Source organism: Leopardus geoffroyi, chromosome C1 (assembly GCF_018350155.1).
Source record: "Leopardus geoffroyi isolate Oge1 chromosome C1, O.geoffroyi_Oge1_pat1.0, whole genome shotgun sequence".
NCBI classification, from domain to species: Eukaryota; Metazoa; Chordata; class Mammalia; order Carnivora; family Felidae; genus Leopardus; species Leopardus geoffroyi.
Window position 1 is genome coordinate 39684798 of NC_059328.1, and position 14138 is coordinate 39698935.

The window sequence follows — 14138 nt, forward strand, 5'->3', positions numbered from 1 at the left end:
GTAAGACCCACATATATGCTGTTGACAAGAGACACATTTTAGACCTAAAGACATGTTCAGATTGAAAGTAAGGGGATCAAGAACCATATATCATGCTAATGGTCATCAAAAGAAAGCCGGATTAGCCATACTTATCTCAGACAAACTAGATTTTAAAATAAAGACTGTAACAAGAGATGAAGGGCATTATATCATAATTAAGGAGTCTGACCACCAATTAGATCTAAGACTTGTAAATATTTATGCCCTGAAGTGAAGCACCCAAATATACACATCAATTAATCACCAACATAAAGAAAGTCATTGACAATAATACCCTAATAGTAGGAGAATTCAACACCTCACTTACAACATTGGACATATTATGTAAGCAGAAAATCAACAAGGAAACAATGGCTTTGAATGACACACTGTATCGGATGGAATTACCAGATATATTCATAACATTTCTTCCTAAAGCAGAAGAATACACATTCTTCTTGAGTGCACATGGAATGTTCTCCATAATAGATCACATACTGGGTCACAAATCACCCCTCAACAAGTATAAAAAGATCAATATCATATCTTGAATATTTTCAGACCACAACACTAGGAAACTCAAAATCAACCATAAGACAAAATTTGGAAAGACCATGATACTTGGAGATTAAAGAACATCCTACTAAAGAATGAATGCGTTAACCAAGAAGTTGAAGAGGAAATTAAAAAGTACATGGAAACCAATGAAAATGAAAACACGACAGCCCAAAACCTCTGGGATGCAGCAAAGTCGGTCATAAGAGGAAAGTATATAGCAGTCCAGGCCTTCCTAAAGAAGGAAGAAAGGTTTCAGATACAAAACCTAACCCTACACCTTAAAAAGCTGGAAAAAGAACAACAAAGAAAGCCCAAAATCAGCAGAAGAAGGGACATAATAAACATTAGACCAGAAATCACGGATATTAAAAAAAAAAAAAAAAACACAGCAGAACACATCAGTGAAACCAGGAGATGTTTCCTTGAATTAACAAAATTGATAAACCAGATTATCAACAAAATTGAAAATAAAATTGATAGCCAGATTGATCAAAAGAAAGAGAAAAGGATCCAAATGAATAAAATCATGAATGAAAGAGGAGAGCTCACAACCAACACTGCAGAAATACAAACAATAATAAGAAAATATTATGAGCAATTATATGCCAACAAATTGGAAGCAATACAAAATTTGAACAGATGCATAACCAGTAACAAAATTGAATGAAATGTTGCTATTCGCAACAACCTGGATGGACCTTGATGGCATTATGCTAAGAGAAATACAAATACCTCATGATTTCACTTATACATGGAATCTAAAAATAAACAAACCAAACCAAAACAAAACCCAGACTCATTAACAGAGTAAACAGATTATTGACTGCTTTGAGGGAGGATTAAATTGGTGAAGAGGATCAAGAAGTACAAACTTCCAGTTATAAAATAAATAAGCTAGAGAGATGTAATTTATAGCATGTGGAATACAGTCAATAATATGGTATTAGCTTTGTATGATGACTGATGGTAACTAGATTTACTATGATCATTTCTCAATGTGAACAAATGTAAAATCACTATTTTGCACACCTGAACCCAATATAATATTGTATGTTAATTGTACTCCTCCTACCCACCCCCCCAAAAAAAGGATAAAGTCAATTATGTTGAAGGACTAAATCAGATTCTACATGGTATTTCATGCCTTATTAATAACAATAGCTAACATACTGATAATAATATACTATGCACGGTACCAGGCACTTTGTGTTTAATACACAGTCTTTAATTCTTAAAATAACCTTTTAAAGTAGGTTTTATTTCTATTTCAATATATCCAGACCATTTCTCACAAATTTCATTGCCACCAACCTAATTTAAGCCACCATTACCTCTAATATGGATTACTGCAACAGCCTCCTAATAAGTATCTCTGCTTCTACACTTGTCTCTCTTTAGGCCCTTCCCCAGTAAACACTCCAAAATATAAGATCACTCAGGTGACTCCTTCATTCAAAACTTCCATTAGTTCTCCATTTTCTTCAAAGTAAAAGCCAACATCCTTACATATGACATATGCAAAGACCATATGATCTGCCACACCTTCACTTCTACCTCTCTCAACTCATTTCCTACTGTAAACTCTCCCTTACTCCTCTGCTTCAGTCACACAGGCCTGCTTACTGACCCTAGAACTATTTAAGCACAGACCCACCTTAAGCACAGACTCTAATGCTTCGCTTTGCTTCCCCCAAATTCTTTAGAGCTAACTCTATCTATATTAAGCCTTTGCTCATATCTCACCTTATAAGGGCTCCCCAGCCATCCTATTTAGCATTCAATCTGCCTTTCACCCCATCCCATTACCATCCACTCTTACTACTCTGCCCTACTTTTCTCCCCCATAGCTTCTATAACCTTCTAATGTGCTAAATGACTTATTTTTTTGTCTAGTATTTATTATCTTTCTCTTCTAAAAGAACGTAAGTTTTATGAAGGCAAGACCATTATTTTGTTCATGGGTATATCCCAATAACTAACATGCCAGCTGATGCATAATATATGTTCAACAACACTTTTTGAGTAAATGATTTTTTCAAATAAGAAAACTGAAACACCAAGGTATGAAGGAATTTTCAAGATTATACAACTTCTACATGGTGGAGCTGATGATTTAACTCAAATTTGGTTAACTACAAAGCCCATGTTTTTTCTGCTACACCACATTGCCAGTAAAAGTTTATCAAATACACTTTCTTCAGGAAAAATAATGGCATGTTATAATTTTTAAGATAATTACAGATTATGGATGACTATAAAGAGACATGAGACATCACAAAATTAAAAAGAAGTAAATGAAAGAGTCTCAAGAAAGAATGGAGAGTAAGCCGAAAAAAGTAATCATATTGATAGAATTTCAGGAAGAAAGAGTGCTAACTCTTTAACTTCCAACCAGTACAATAATACTTGCTACAGCAACTCAGACATAGTCATCCAGTATCACACAGTAAATTCTTGACTTGTTCATTCAATTAATGAATTCTTCAATTTTATCAGCCACACAGTATTTATTGACCAATGTATCCTCAGTATCTCTGTTTGCATGCCATCAACACTTATAGATAAATGCATTCCTGGAAAGCTGTGTCTATTAAACAAGTTTTATTTACATAATTACTTACCTTAGACTGAAATTTGCCTCTATACATTAATTTGAGTTAGGCTTTCTGAATTCATGCAGAAAAATTTCACTCCTTTTCTCCATGAAAGAACTGTAAATACTTAATGATAATCATCATATTCAAGTGAAATTGTCTCTTCTTGAAACTCAACACCTCCAACTCCCTCAACTACTCTTCAAATGTCCTGATCTCCTACTGACTCAGTACCCTGATCACACTTTGGATAAAAGTTCTGGTTTCTCAAGGTCTTATGCCAAGATCTATCCTAATTGACCAACTAAGTATCCTTATCCCTGTTTTATCAAGAAGGCTTTCATTAATAGTATTTTATATCCCACTGTTTGGGCTCTTTTATTTGTAATTTTTGTATTCAGTTCAGTCCCAACTAGCACCTTGACATTGCTTAGGAAGGTAAGTAGAGGAATCATATTTTTGGTGATACGCTAACTATGAATATTTTGAAAATCAAGTGAATGAATTGCAACCTGTCTGGGTGAACCAATAGCTGATGAAGTCTTTAAATATCTTATAGAGAAAGGAAAATCAATTCTTATCAGATACTTTGGGCTTTATCCTTAACCAAGCCAGTTCTGACAAACTGATGTATTTCCAAGGAGTTTTCCAGCTCCAATATTAATTGCCTTTAACTGAGATCATAAAATTTGTGTTTAACATATTGATGATAAAACAAAGTATATATAAGACAAAAATTATCTGTAAGTTATAATCACGTTCAGCAGACTCCCACAAATTGAATCAAGAACAATCCCCCACACTATAAATAATGAAGAAATATTTCTAGAGTAAGAAAATACTGTGCTCCATTATGCTACTTAAAATGTGGAGAGCAGGTCAGCTATGGACAGAGCTGGAGGCCAAATCCAATGTCTATAAGTCAGTCAAACTCACTTTACAGCATACTTTTATAGGTTTATTCAAGGATTTGATAACTCAAGAATAAATTAATGTGCTATCTTCCCACCTTTTTGTCAAGGACTTTTTCCTCATTGCTTTTACACAAACTCTTCTAAAGAAAAGGAAACCAGAATTGAGTCCTACTGCAAACAGACTACCTAAATCTCAAGATGGTACTAGACTCCCACCTCCATGACATTATCTCTACAGCATAGGCTAGTGGAAATAGGGATACATTTTTCAGACTCTACTTCTTAAAGTTGTATAACTATGGGACAATTATTACCTCTGAGAAATTCTGACTAAAAAAATAGTTTAGATAACAATGCCTAAACCCACAAGAGCCAAGTATCAGAATCCTCTGAAAGTACATGTTAAAATTGATTAATGTTGGCTTTCTTACTTTCCTAAGCTTTTCCTAGCCCACAATGATCAACTGTACTTAACAGCATTTAATCTCTAAACTAACATTTGTCAACTAGCCATAGACCTCATCATTTTTTTCATATTCTTTGTCCTTAGTTTAGCTGTAATTACTTAATTTTTCACAATATTAAACCTTGTCTTCCCAACTATATTGTGAGCTCACTGAGGACTACCTTATTCATTGATAAATCTCCCATAGTTCCTAAAATAAGGGCATATGTTTCATAATCAGATGATGCAAATAATGTTCACAAAGTATCCAATATGACATAAAACATTTATTTTTGATCTAGAAAGGTTCAAAATCCAGCTATAATAGTTTAGTCAGGGTTCTCCAGGGAAACAGAATCAATAGGGTCTGTGTGTATGTGAGACAGAGAAAGAGACAGACAGACAGAAAGAGAGAGAGAGAGCTTCCTTTCGGCCGGAACCGCCATCTTCCAGTAATTCGCCAAAATGACCAACACAAAGGGAAAGAGGAGAGGTACTCGCTATATGTTCTCTAGGCCTTTTAGAAAACATGGAGTTGTTCCTTTGGCAACATACATGCGAATCTACAAGAAAGGTGATATTGTGGACATCAAGGGAATGGGCACTGTTCAAAAAGGAATGCCCCACAAATGTTACCACGGCAAAACTGGAAGAGCCTACAATGTTACCCAGCATGCTGTTGGCATTGTTGTAAACAAACAAGTTAAGGGCAAGATTCTTGCTAAGAGAATTAATGTATGTATCGAGCACAATAAGCACTCAAAGAGCGAGACAGCTTCCTGAAGCGTGTGAAGGAAAATTATCAGAAAAAGAAGGAAGCCAAGGAGAAAGGTACTTGCGTTCCACTGAAGCACCAGCCTGCCCCACCCAGAGAAGCACACTTTGTTGAGAACCAATGGAAAGGAGCCTGATCTGTTGGAACCCATTCCCTATGAATTCATGGCGTGATAAATGTAAAAAAAATAAAAGACGTCAAGACTGTAAAAATGTTTCTTTTAATTGAGTAGCAGCATGGTATTGTCTTCCCCAAAGAAGTATTTAAAGCAAACTTTATATCCGAATTCACTGGGGGATGGCTTTACTCAAATTTTGTGGGTTTTGAGGCACCTGGATGACTCAGTTAAGCATCCAACTTTGGGTCAGGTCATGATCTTGCAGTCCATGAGTTTGAGCCCCGTGTCAGGCTCTGTGCTGACAGCTCAGAGCCTGGATCCTGCTTTGGATTCTGTGTCTCCCTCTCTCTCTGCCCTCCCCTGCTTGTGCTCTCTCTAGAGTCTCAAAAATAAACGTTAAAATATGAAAAAAAAAAAAAAAAGAAAGAGACAGAGAGAGATTTTAATGAACTGGCTCACAAGACTGTGGAGGTTGGCAAATCCAAAATCTACAGGGTAGATCATTGGGCTTGAAAACTCAGTAAACAGGTAATCTTAGAACTTGACTTCAAAGTAAGACTATAGGCAAAGTTCCTTCTTCTTCAGAGGAGTCAGTCCTTTTGTTCTTTTTTTTTTTTTTAATTTTTTTTAACGTTTATTTATTTTTGAGACAGAGAGAGACAGAGCATGAACAGGGGAGGGGCAGAGAGAGAGGGAGACACAGAATCGGAAACAGGCTCCAGGCTCTGAGTTGTCAGCACAGAGCCCGACGCGGGGCTCGAACTCACGGACCGTGAGATCATGACCTGGGCTGAAGTCAGACGCATAACCGACCAAGCCACCCAGGCGCCCCAGTCCTTTTGTTCTTAAAACCTTCAACTGGTTGAATAAAGTCTACTCACATGATGGAGTATAATCTGCTTTACTCAAAGTCTATAGATTTAAATATTAATCTCATTTAAAAGATTTATCAATAGGCAAAGATAACAGGAGCGAACCAACGTTTTGGAATTATTTCCCCTTGACTACACACTTAATAGAGACTTTTGATCTGATGAGTATTAGAAAAAACCTTAGGGGCACCTGGGTGGCTCAGTTGGTTGAGCGTCCAACTTCAGCTCAGGTCATGATCTCACAGTTCGTGAGTTCGAGCCCCACATTGGGCTCTGGGCTGACAGCTCAGAGCCTGGAGCCTGACTCCGATGCTGTGTCTCTCTCTCTCTGCCCCTACTCTGCTCACACTCTGTCTCTGTCTCTCTCTCTCTCTCTCAAAAATAAATAAACATTAAAAATTTTTGTAAGAAACCTTAGAGTTCATTCTATATAAAAGGAAAATTGGATAGTGTCCAAATGGGAAATGACTTACTTCAGCCTATTACTGTATTAAATCAAGTTGGAGTCAAATTCTGGTTCTCTGATTTCTAACCCAGTCTTATTTCAGATGCTACTCACAGAGGCTTGGGCTTCTTTTCATACCCCAATCTTATTTAAATACTGGCATTCATCCTAGAAAATGCTAAACTAACATAAATCAATTATTACAAAAGAAATTTCTAATTTCCCTTTTTCACTCTTTCTTAAATAATCTTTATTTTTCTAAACATAGCTGTTCTTGAGTACATAATTAGCTCTATCTCTCACTCAGCATAGGAAAATCCTCCCAGAATCCATTACTCTGTGAAGTTTAACGAAGAATCTCAGAAAACAGCTTGATTTTGTCAAATGTGATCAGAAGAAAAGAAAAGCCACATCACTCTCCATCCTTATAGCACTGCTTTTAGTCAAGACTTCATTTCTTACCTAATTGTTTTACCTGTTACTTGGGTCTATGCCACTAACCTAGCATCCATATTGCTGCCAGAGTAATCTTTCTAAAATGTAAACCTAACCACACCACTCTCCTCTTTAATTCTGCGCTCAATAGCTCACTCAGCAAAATACTCAAAGCTGTCATTATCTTTATTTCTAGCCTCATCTACCACAATATGTCCAATATCCCCCAAACTCCAGCCAGCCAGTCTTGCCAAAAAGTCTACTTTATTCCAAACACTTTACACTAGTTCGTCAGTGTTTTTCACTTGTTCCACTTCTTTAAAATTATCTGAATTTCAGGGGCGCCTGGGTGGCGCAGTCGGTTAAGCGTCCGACTTCAGCCAGGTCACGATCTCGCGGTCCGTGAGTTCGAGCCCCGCGTCAGGCTCTGGGCTGATGGCTCAGAGCCTGGAGCCTGTTTCCGATTCTGTGTCTCCCTCTCTCTCTGCCCCTCCCCTGTTCATGCTCTGTCTCTGTCCCAAAAATAAATAAACATTGGAAAAAAAAATTAAAAAAAAAATTATCTGAATTTCAAATAAATTAAATTTGGAGGGATATTAATATACTGGATATTATATTGTTTAAAAAAAGATATTTTGGGGAAAAAAGATATTTTGACTTCTGATCAGGATAACTCAGTATCTTCATATTTTATATACTCTTTCTGTTCCAAATATATAGCAATTATAGATATACAACCACAAAGATATACCCAAGTTTAAAAAAATAAGAACATTTCCATGGACCAGAAATGAAAGAAGTCAAGAATGAATATAGGTAGAAGCTATGAACCTATTGGGCTCCAGATTAAGACGTAGGGGAAGATGACAGTTTTGTTCTATTAATTAAAGGAAGAGGTCTGTTAGACTGCAGTGGCTCTAAATCTTTAGTAGCCTATTTAAGCAAGTAAAAATCCATGACTGTAATGCATCAAGGTTAATAAATCTAAACTTGAGGACAAACCAAACACAAACAGCCAACTAGGCTTTCCCACTTAGACTATAGCCAATCAAATAATTTTCTTGCTTTGTTTCCGTATGTTCTCCATAAAAATCTTTCTCCTATCTCCTGTCCATGGAGTGTTTCTAACTACTTCTGGTTTGGCACTGCCCAGTTAGAATCAATTTTTGCTCAAATCAACCCTTATGATTTTTAATATACCTCAGTTCATCTTTTAACTGTTCTTATGTGGTGAAAGCAATTAAATTGTTTCACCATGGGTGATGGACTAAACTAAGTCTTTCAGTCTAAGTCAGACTGTAGGATGGAGTTCAGTGACATGTGAAAGAAAGCTAAGGAACTATTGCTACCTACTGCCTCAGGTCTCAGTAGAAGATAAAAGCAGTCTCCTGTACAGTACAAGTTTTCTTCTACCTTGGTGATCAGATCTTTGATACTCCAGTATCAGTGCTAGACAGAAGCCTCAAAATGCCATCATAATTTTTGGTTTTAATTGGATATCCTGTGAAATCAGAAACAGGCAAGCAAAAAGGAAGGGATGAGCACAGTAGGAGAAAAGGAATTAAACAAAACTATTTCCCTCTAAATTTAACTTTATAGACAAAAACAAAAACAAAAACAAATACTAACAAATAAAAACAAAAGAAAAAAAGCTAACACTGAGGAAGGCAGCTCACAAGTGGATAATCTTGGAAACACATAAGTTTAGGATTTAGAATACTCATTCCCATACAAATAAAGGATTACTTTTATATCACTTCTATTAAACATGATACTTGAGATCATGGACGATGCAGTAAAACAAGAAAAAAAAAGCACAAGAATTAGAAAAGAAGAGGCAAAGCTATCCTTATTTGCAAATATATAGCATTTTTATTTACATAGAAAATATGTAAGATTCTATAATTATCAGAATTAGTAAGGCTGTTTGGCATGTTTACTAGATGAAAAAACATCAACATATAAAATTCATTAGCATTTCCATACATTAGTAAAAATAAGTTAAAAATACACCAAAAAAGTATTCATCCAGAATAGCAATAAAAACTATAAAATACTTTTTAAAAATATACTAACAAAAGATTGAGAAACCTCTAGAATAAAATTAAAAAGAGCATTTTTTAAAAAGATCTGAACATATCATATGTTTTCACTCATATGTGGAACTTGAGAAACTTAACAGAAGACCATGTGGGAAGGGAAGGGGAAAAATAGTTTCAAACAGAAAGAGAGGCAAACCATAAGAGACTCTTAAATACATACAGCAAACTGAGGGTTGATAGGGGCATTAAGGAAGTGGGGAGAATGGGTGATGGGCTTTGAGGAGGGCCCTTGTTAGGATGAACACTGGATGTTGTATGTAAGAGATGAACCACAGGAATCTACCCCCCAAAACCAAGAGCACACTGTACACACTGTATGTTAGCCAATTTTACAATAAATTATATTTTAAAAATAAAATAAAAAATAAAAAGATCTGAAGAAATGGAGACACATACAAGATATGCTTAATTTATAAAATGAAAAACTCAACATACAAAATAATCTACAATGTCAATGCTACTACAGTCAGAACTACAGCAACTACAGCAAAGGTTTTTCCCCCAGAATTTAAAAAGTTTACCCCAAAATTAATATTAAAATATAGATGAAAAACAGGATAATTTTACCCAAAGCATTTTTTTCAAGAATAAGGTAGGAAGACTCAACATAATAGCTATTATGAATTATTGTAGGAATACAGTAATTCATACACTAAGGCATTACTGCACAGGGACAGTCAAATAAAACAATAGAAAAAAAGTAGATGCAAAATGGACAGGCATATATGAAACTTTATGTGTAACAGAGATGGCATTACAAAATAGAGGAAATGATGAACTATTTACTCAGTAGTGCTGGAAAAATTAACTATGCATATTGGGGAAAATTAGATCCTTATCTCATACTACATGTAAAAATCAATTCCATGTGAATTCAAGCACAAAATACACAAAGAAAACTTTACTTATTTTCAAAATTAACATAATCTTGATTTAGGAAAGTACTCATTTGACAAGACATGAAAAGCATAAACCCCAAAAAAGGCTAGATAAATCTGGTTATATTAGCATTTTGAATTTTTGCTCAAAGGTATTTGCCATAAACAAATATCGAATGAAAAATAGAAGAATATCAAGACTATCTGAAGAAATCCTTGAATTAGTAAAATAAGTCTAACAATACAATTTTAAATGCAATGTGTAAATGAGAAGGTAATTCACAGAAGAAATCTGAAATACCAATAAATATATGAGAGTTCATAAGGAGACATGTAATTGAAAATGAAAACCACAATGATATACCATATAATATGCATCAGATTGGCAAAAATATAAAAAACCTGACAACACTAAGTACAAAAATAGCAGAGAAATGAGAACTCTCATAAACAACTGATAGCAAGTATATTACAATGACCTAAGTGAGTGCTTTAGCAGTAAACAGAAGATGTTGCTATCTTTTAACTCAGCAATTGCATCTCTAGACATATAGGAAATTTTGGCACATGTAGAATTATTTTAAAAAAATATATCTGGGGCACCTGGGTGGCTCAGTCAGTTAAGTGGCTGACTCTTGATTTGGGCTCAGGTCATGATCTCACAGTTCATTAATTTGAGCCCCACATTGGGTTCTGCCTGACAGCCCAGATCCTGCTTGGGATTCTTCTTCTCTCTCTGCCCCTCCACCACTTGTGCTCTGTCTCTCAAAATAAATAAATAAATAAACACACTTAAAAAAAAAAAAAAAAAGAGGGACACCTGGGTGGCTCAGTTGGTTGAGTGTCCAAATTCAGCTCAAGTCATGATCTCACGGTTTGGGGTTTCCAGCCCCACGTCCGGCTCTGCGCTGACAGCTCAGAGTCTGGAGCCTGCATCAGATTCTGTGCCTCCCTCTCTCTCTCTGCCCCTCCCCTTCTCATGCTCTGTCTCTCTCTCTTTGAAAAAAAAAAACATTAAAAAAATTTTTTTAGAAAAGAAATTATCCACTAGTGGGAGATTAAAAAAATTAGAGAATAGTCATAATTGAATACTATACAAGAGTTAAATTAGCTAAAATTACATGTTTTAACAGGAACAAAACTTATATACCTAACTTGAAGAGCAAATGCAAGCTGGAGAATGATATATACAAAATGATATAAATTGTTTATAACTACAAACGTGTAAGAATAGGTTAAAGGAGTTATGAATATGTCAAAGATAAAATTCAGGAAAACTATTACTTCTGGGAAGGAAGAAAGAGATGCAAAATTACTAATAACAAATGGGGAACTCCCAAAAAACTATGTGAAGCAAGCATGGCAACATTTTAATTTGCAATAAGACTTATTAAAGGATTAAAAATAAGAAATTTATAAATATTGCTATAAAAAGATAGCCACAATATATTAAGCATAAGACATATTAAGTGTATTTTTTAAATTCTTGGCAAGAAAAACAAGTCAAAGTAAGATTGAGTTTAAATATGGTATTTTGAAATAAACCCTCCACCCTACTCTTCCATCCTTCTTCATAGGTGAAAATCCTTGTTGCAGAATTTCTTCTGGCCCTGTATCTCTGCAATGTTACTCTATCTGCCTAGAATTCTTCAAGTATTTGAGTTAGCTGGAAACTTTGTACATCTCCATAAATATTCAGCTGAAATGTCAGCTCTTTTAGATAGCCTTTCTCAATGTTAATAACCCACCCCAATTAGTTTCCTGCTGTAACTCTTAGAACTATGTCCCTACCTCTATCATGTATTTTAATCATCCATTTACATGTCTGTGAGCTCTCATAAGAATCATGTCTGATTCTTTTCCACAACATCAGAAGAACCTAGCACATGCTGGCACATTACAGGCTCTCAGCCAATGCTTATTAATACATGATGAATGAACCAGAACTACTGAAAGAACGTGGCTATCCCTGTCAATCAGTCCTACCCTGTAGGCATAAAATCCAGATGTCTGGAATCCTGTGATCACAAAGTGTCATTCAAGGGCATACACTAGAGAAATCCATTTATCCCTTCCTCACCTCTTGCCTCATTCTTTGTTGTCCCCAGCCTATTCAGGTCATGCCGCCTGCCTCCTGCTCTTCTAAGTACTTCTAAATCAGAGATTTAAAGGCCTCAAAAAAGTACCAGAAACCTTCTCATAACAATCCTATCACTTCTCCCAGGTCAGCCTGTACCCTAGAGGTAGCACAGCCTTACAATCTGAAATTTAAGTCAGATGATCTACTCCTGTTTCTGTAAGTGTCACAGGCTATTTGAATTAGGTGGCACCTCTGGGTTCAAAGACTTCACAGCTAACATGACTGGGATTTCCTGTGTGGAAGAGACCAGTTCTTCTGATACACCAAAACCACATGAAGACTGGTAGTTACAGGGCCACAAAAGCCTCATCTTGGAGGAGCCAGCACTGTTTGCAGCTGTGCTTCTTCATTTCCCACATCATTTGGTCCAACATACTTCACATAATAATAGAATTAGGAATAGCTCACTGTTATATAACACTTATTATGTGATATATTTATATCACATAAATATACACACATACATGCACACATGCATTCAATCTTTACAACAGAACAAATGATGCTGGTTCTATTATCACCCACCTTTTATTAATGAGAAAAGTGAAACACTTTTTTTTAATTTACCCTATGTCACATAGCTTGGAATTAAGTGGTAGGGCTATGTGTACTCTTCCCAAAATGCTATATATTAAGTCAAAAGAATTGTCATTACTTTCAACAGGTTGTATACATACCTAAGCTGTCATTTCTCCCCATATAGAAAGGAAAAATAAAAAGTACAATAAAAAAAGGAGTCTGCAAAATAGAATCATAACATATCAGAACTAGAACAACAGAAATGTTATATACACTTTTAACAAATTAACTAAGGCCCTAAAGGGGAAAGTGGCCTAGCCAAGGTCACATCATGGTGGGAAACCATGCATCATTAGGTCATTAGAATGTTCTTTAACATACCTTACTTTGAAGATCACTTTACTGCTTTTAGTAGGAGACAGTCTTTGATTCCTGTCTCAAAATCTGTCACAGTTTTAGTAAATGTCACTTCAGGTAACTGGACAAGCTGTCTCTTTTGATGCAAATCTAGGGGTTCAAGTATATTTATTACAAGCTATGTGTCATAGCAACCTCATGAAGCTGTCTTCTTTCTAAAACTAGCAACCCAATGCTTTATATGTGATGCTAGGATAACTTGAGTTGACAAACTGAAGTAAGTCATTCCAGAGACTTAACCTAGGTATCAAAATATTATATGGAAAAAACCAATTTTTAAAGGTAAAAGATTGTCAAACCACCTGGAAAATTATAGTCAAATAATGAACCTTAATGTGTACAATTATTTAATGGAAGAAATCAAATAAATAAATAAATAAATAAATAAATAAATAAATAAATAAATGGAGAGATATTCATATTCATGGATGAGAAGACAATACTGTCCAGATGATAGTTTCTCTCAAATTAATCTATGCATTCAATGCAATCCTACTCTAAATCCCAGCAAGCTACTTTCTGGATGTCAACAAACTTATTCTAAAGTTTATATGGAGATGCAGAAGACACAGAATAGCCAACACAATTGAAAGAAAAGGACAAAGTTGGAAGACTTAGATTACTTGACTTCAAAATTTACTATAAAGCTACAGTAATCAACACATTGTGTAACTGACAAGAGTAGACAAACAGATCAATGCAACAGATCAAGGAGTCTGAAAATAGACCTATGGGCAACTAATCTTTGACAAAGGAGCAAAGGGAAAAAAAAACAGTGTTTTCCAGCAGTCTTTTCAACAAATGGGTATTGGAACAACTAGACATCCACAGGCAAAAAAATCATTCTAGACAAAGACATTACACTCTTCACCGAAATTAACAAAAAATGGGTTATATACATAAAT

At 35.3% G+C, this 14138-nt stretch overlaps 1 protein-coding gene across 8 annotated transcripts in view; it reads right to left on the reverse strand.

The window, feature by feature from the left end:
- Positions 1 to 14138, reverse strand: part of LOC123597854 (BEN domain-containing protein 5) — a 1446709-nt gene that overhangs the window by 1213909 nt on the left and 218662 nt on the right. The gene's annotated exons all lie outside the window — the stretch shown is intronic.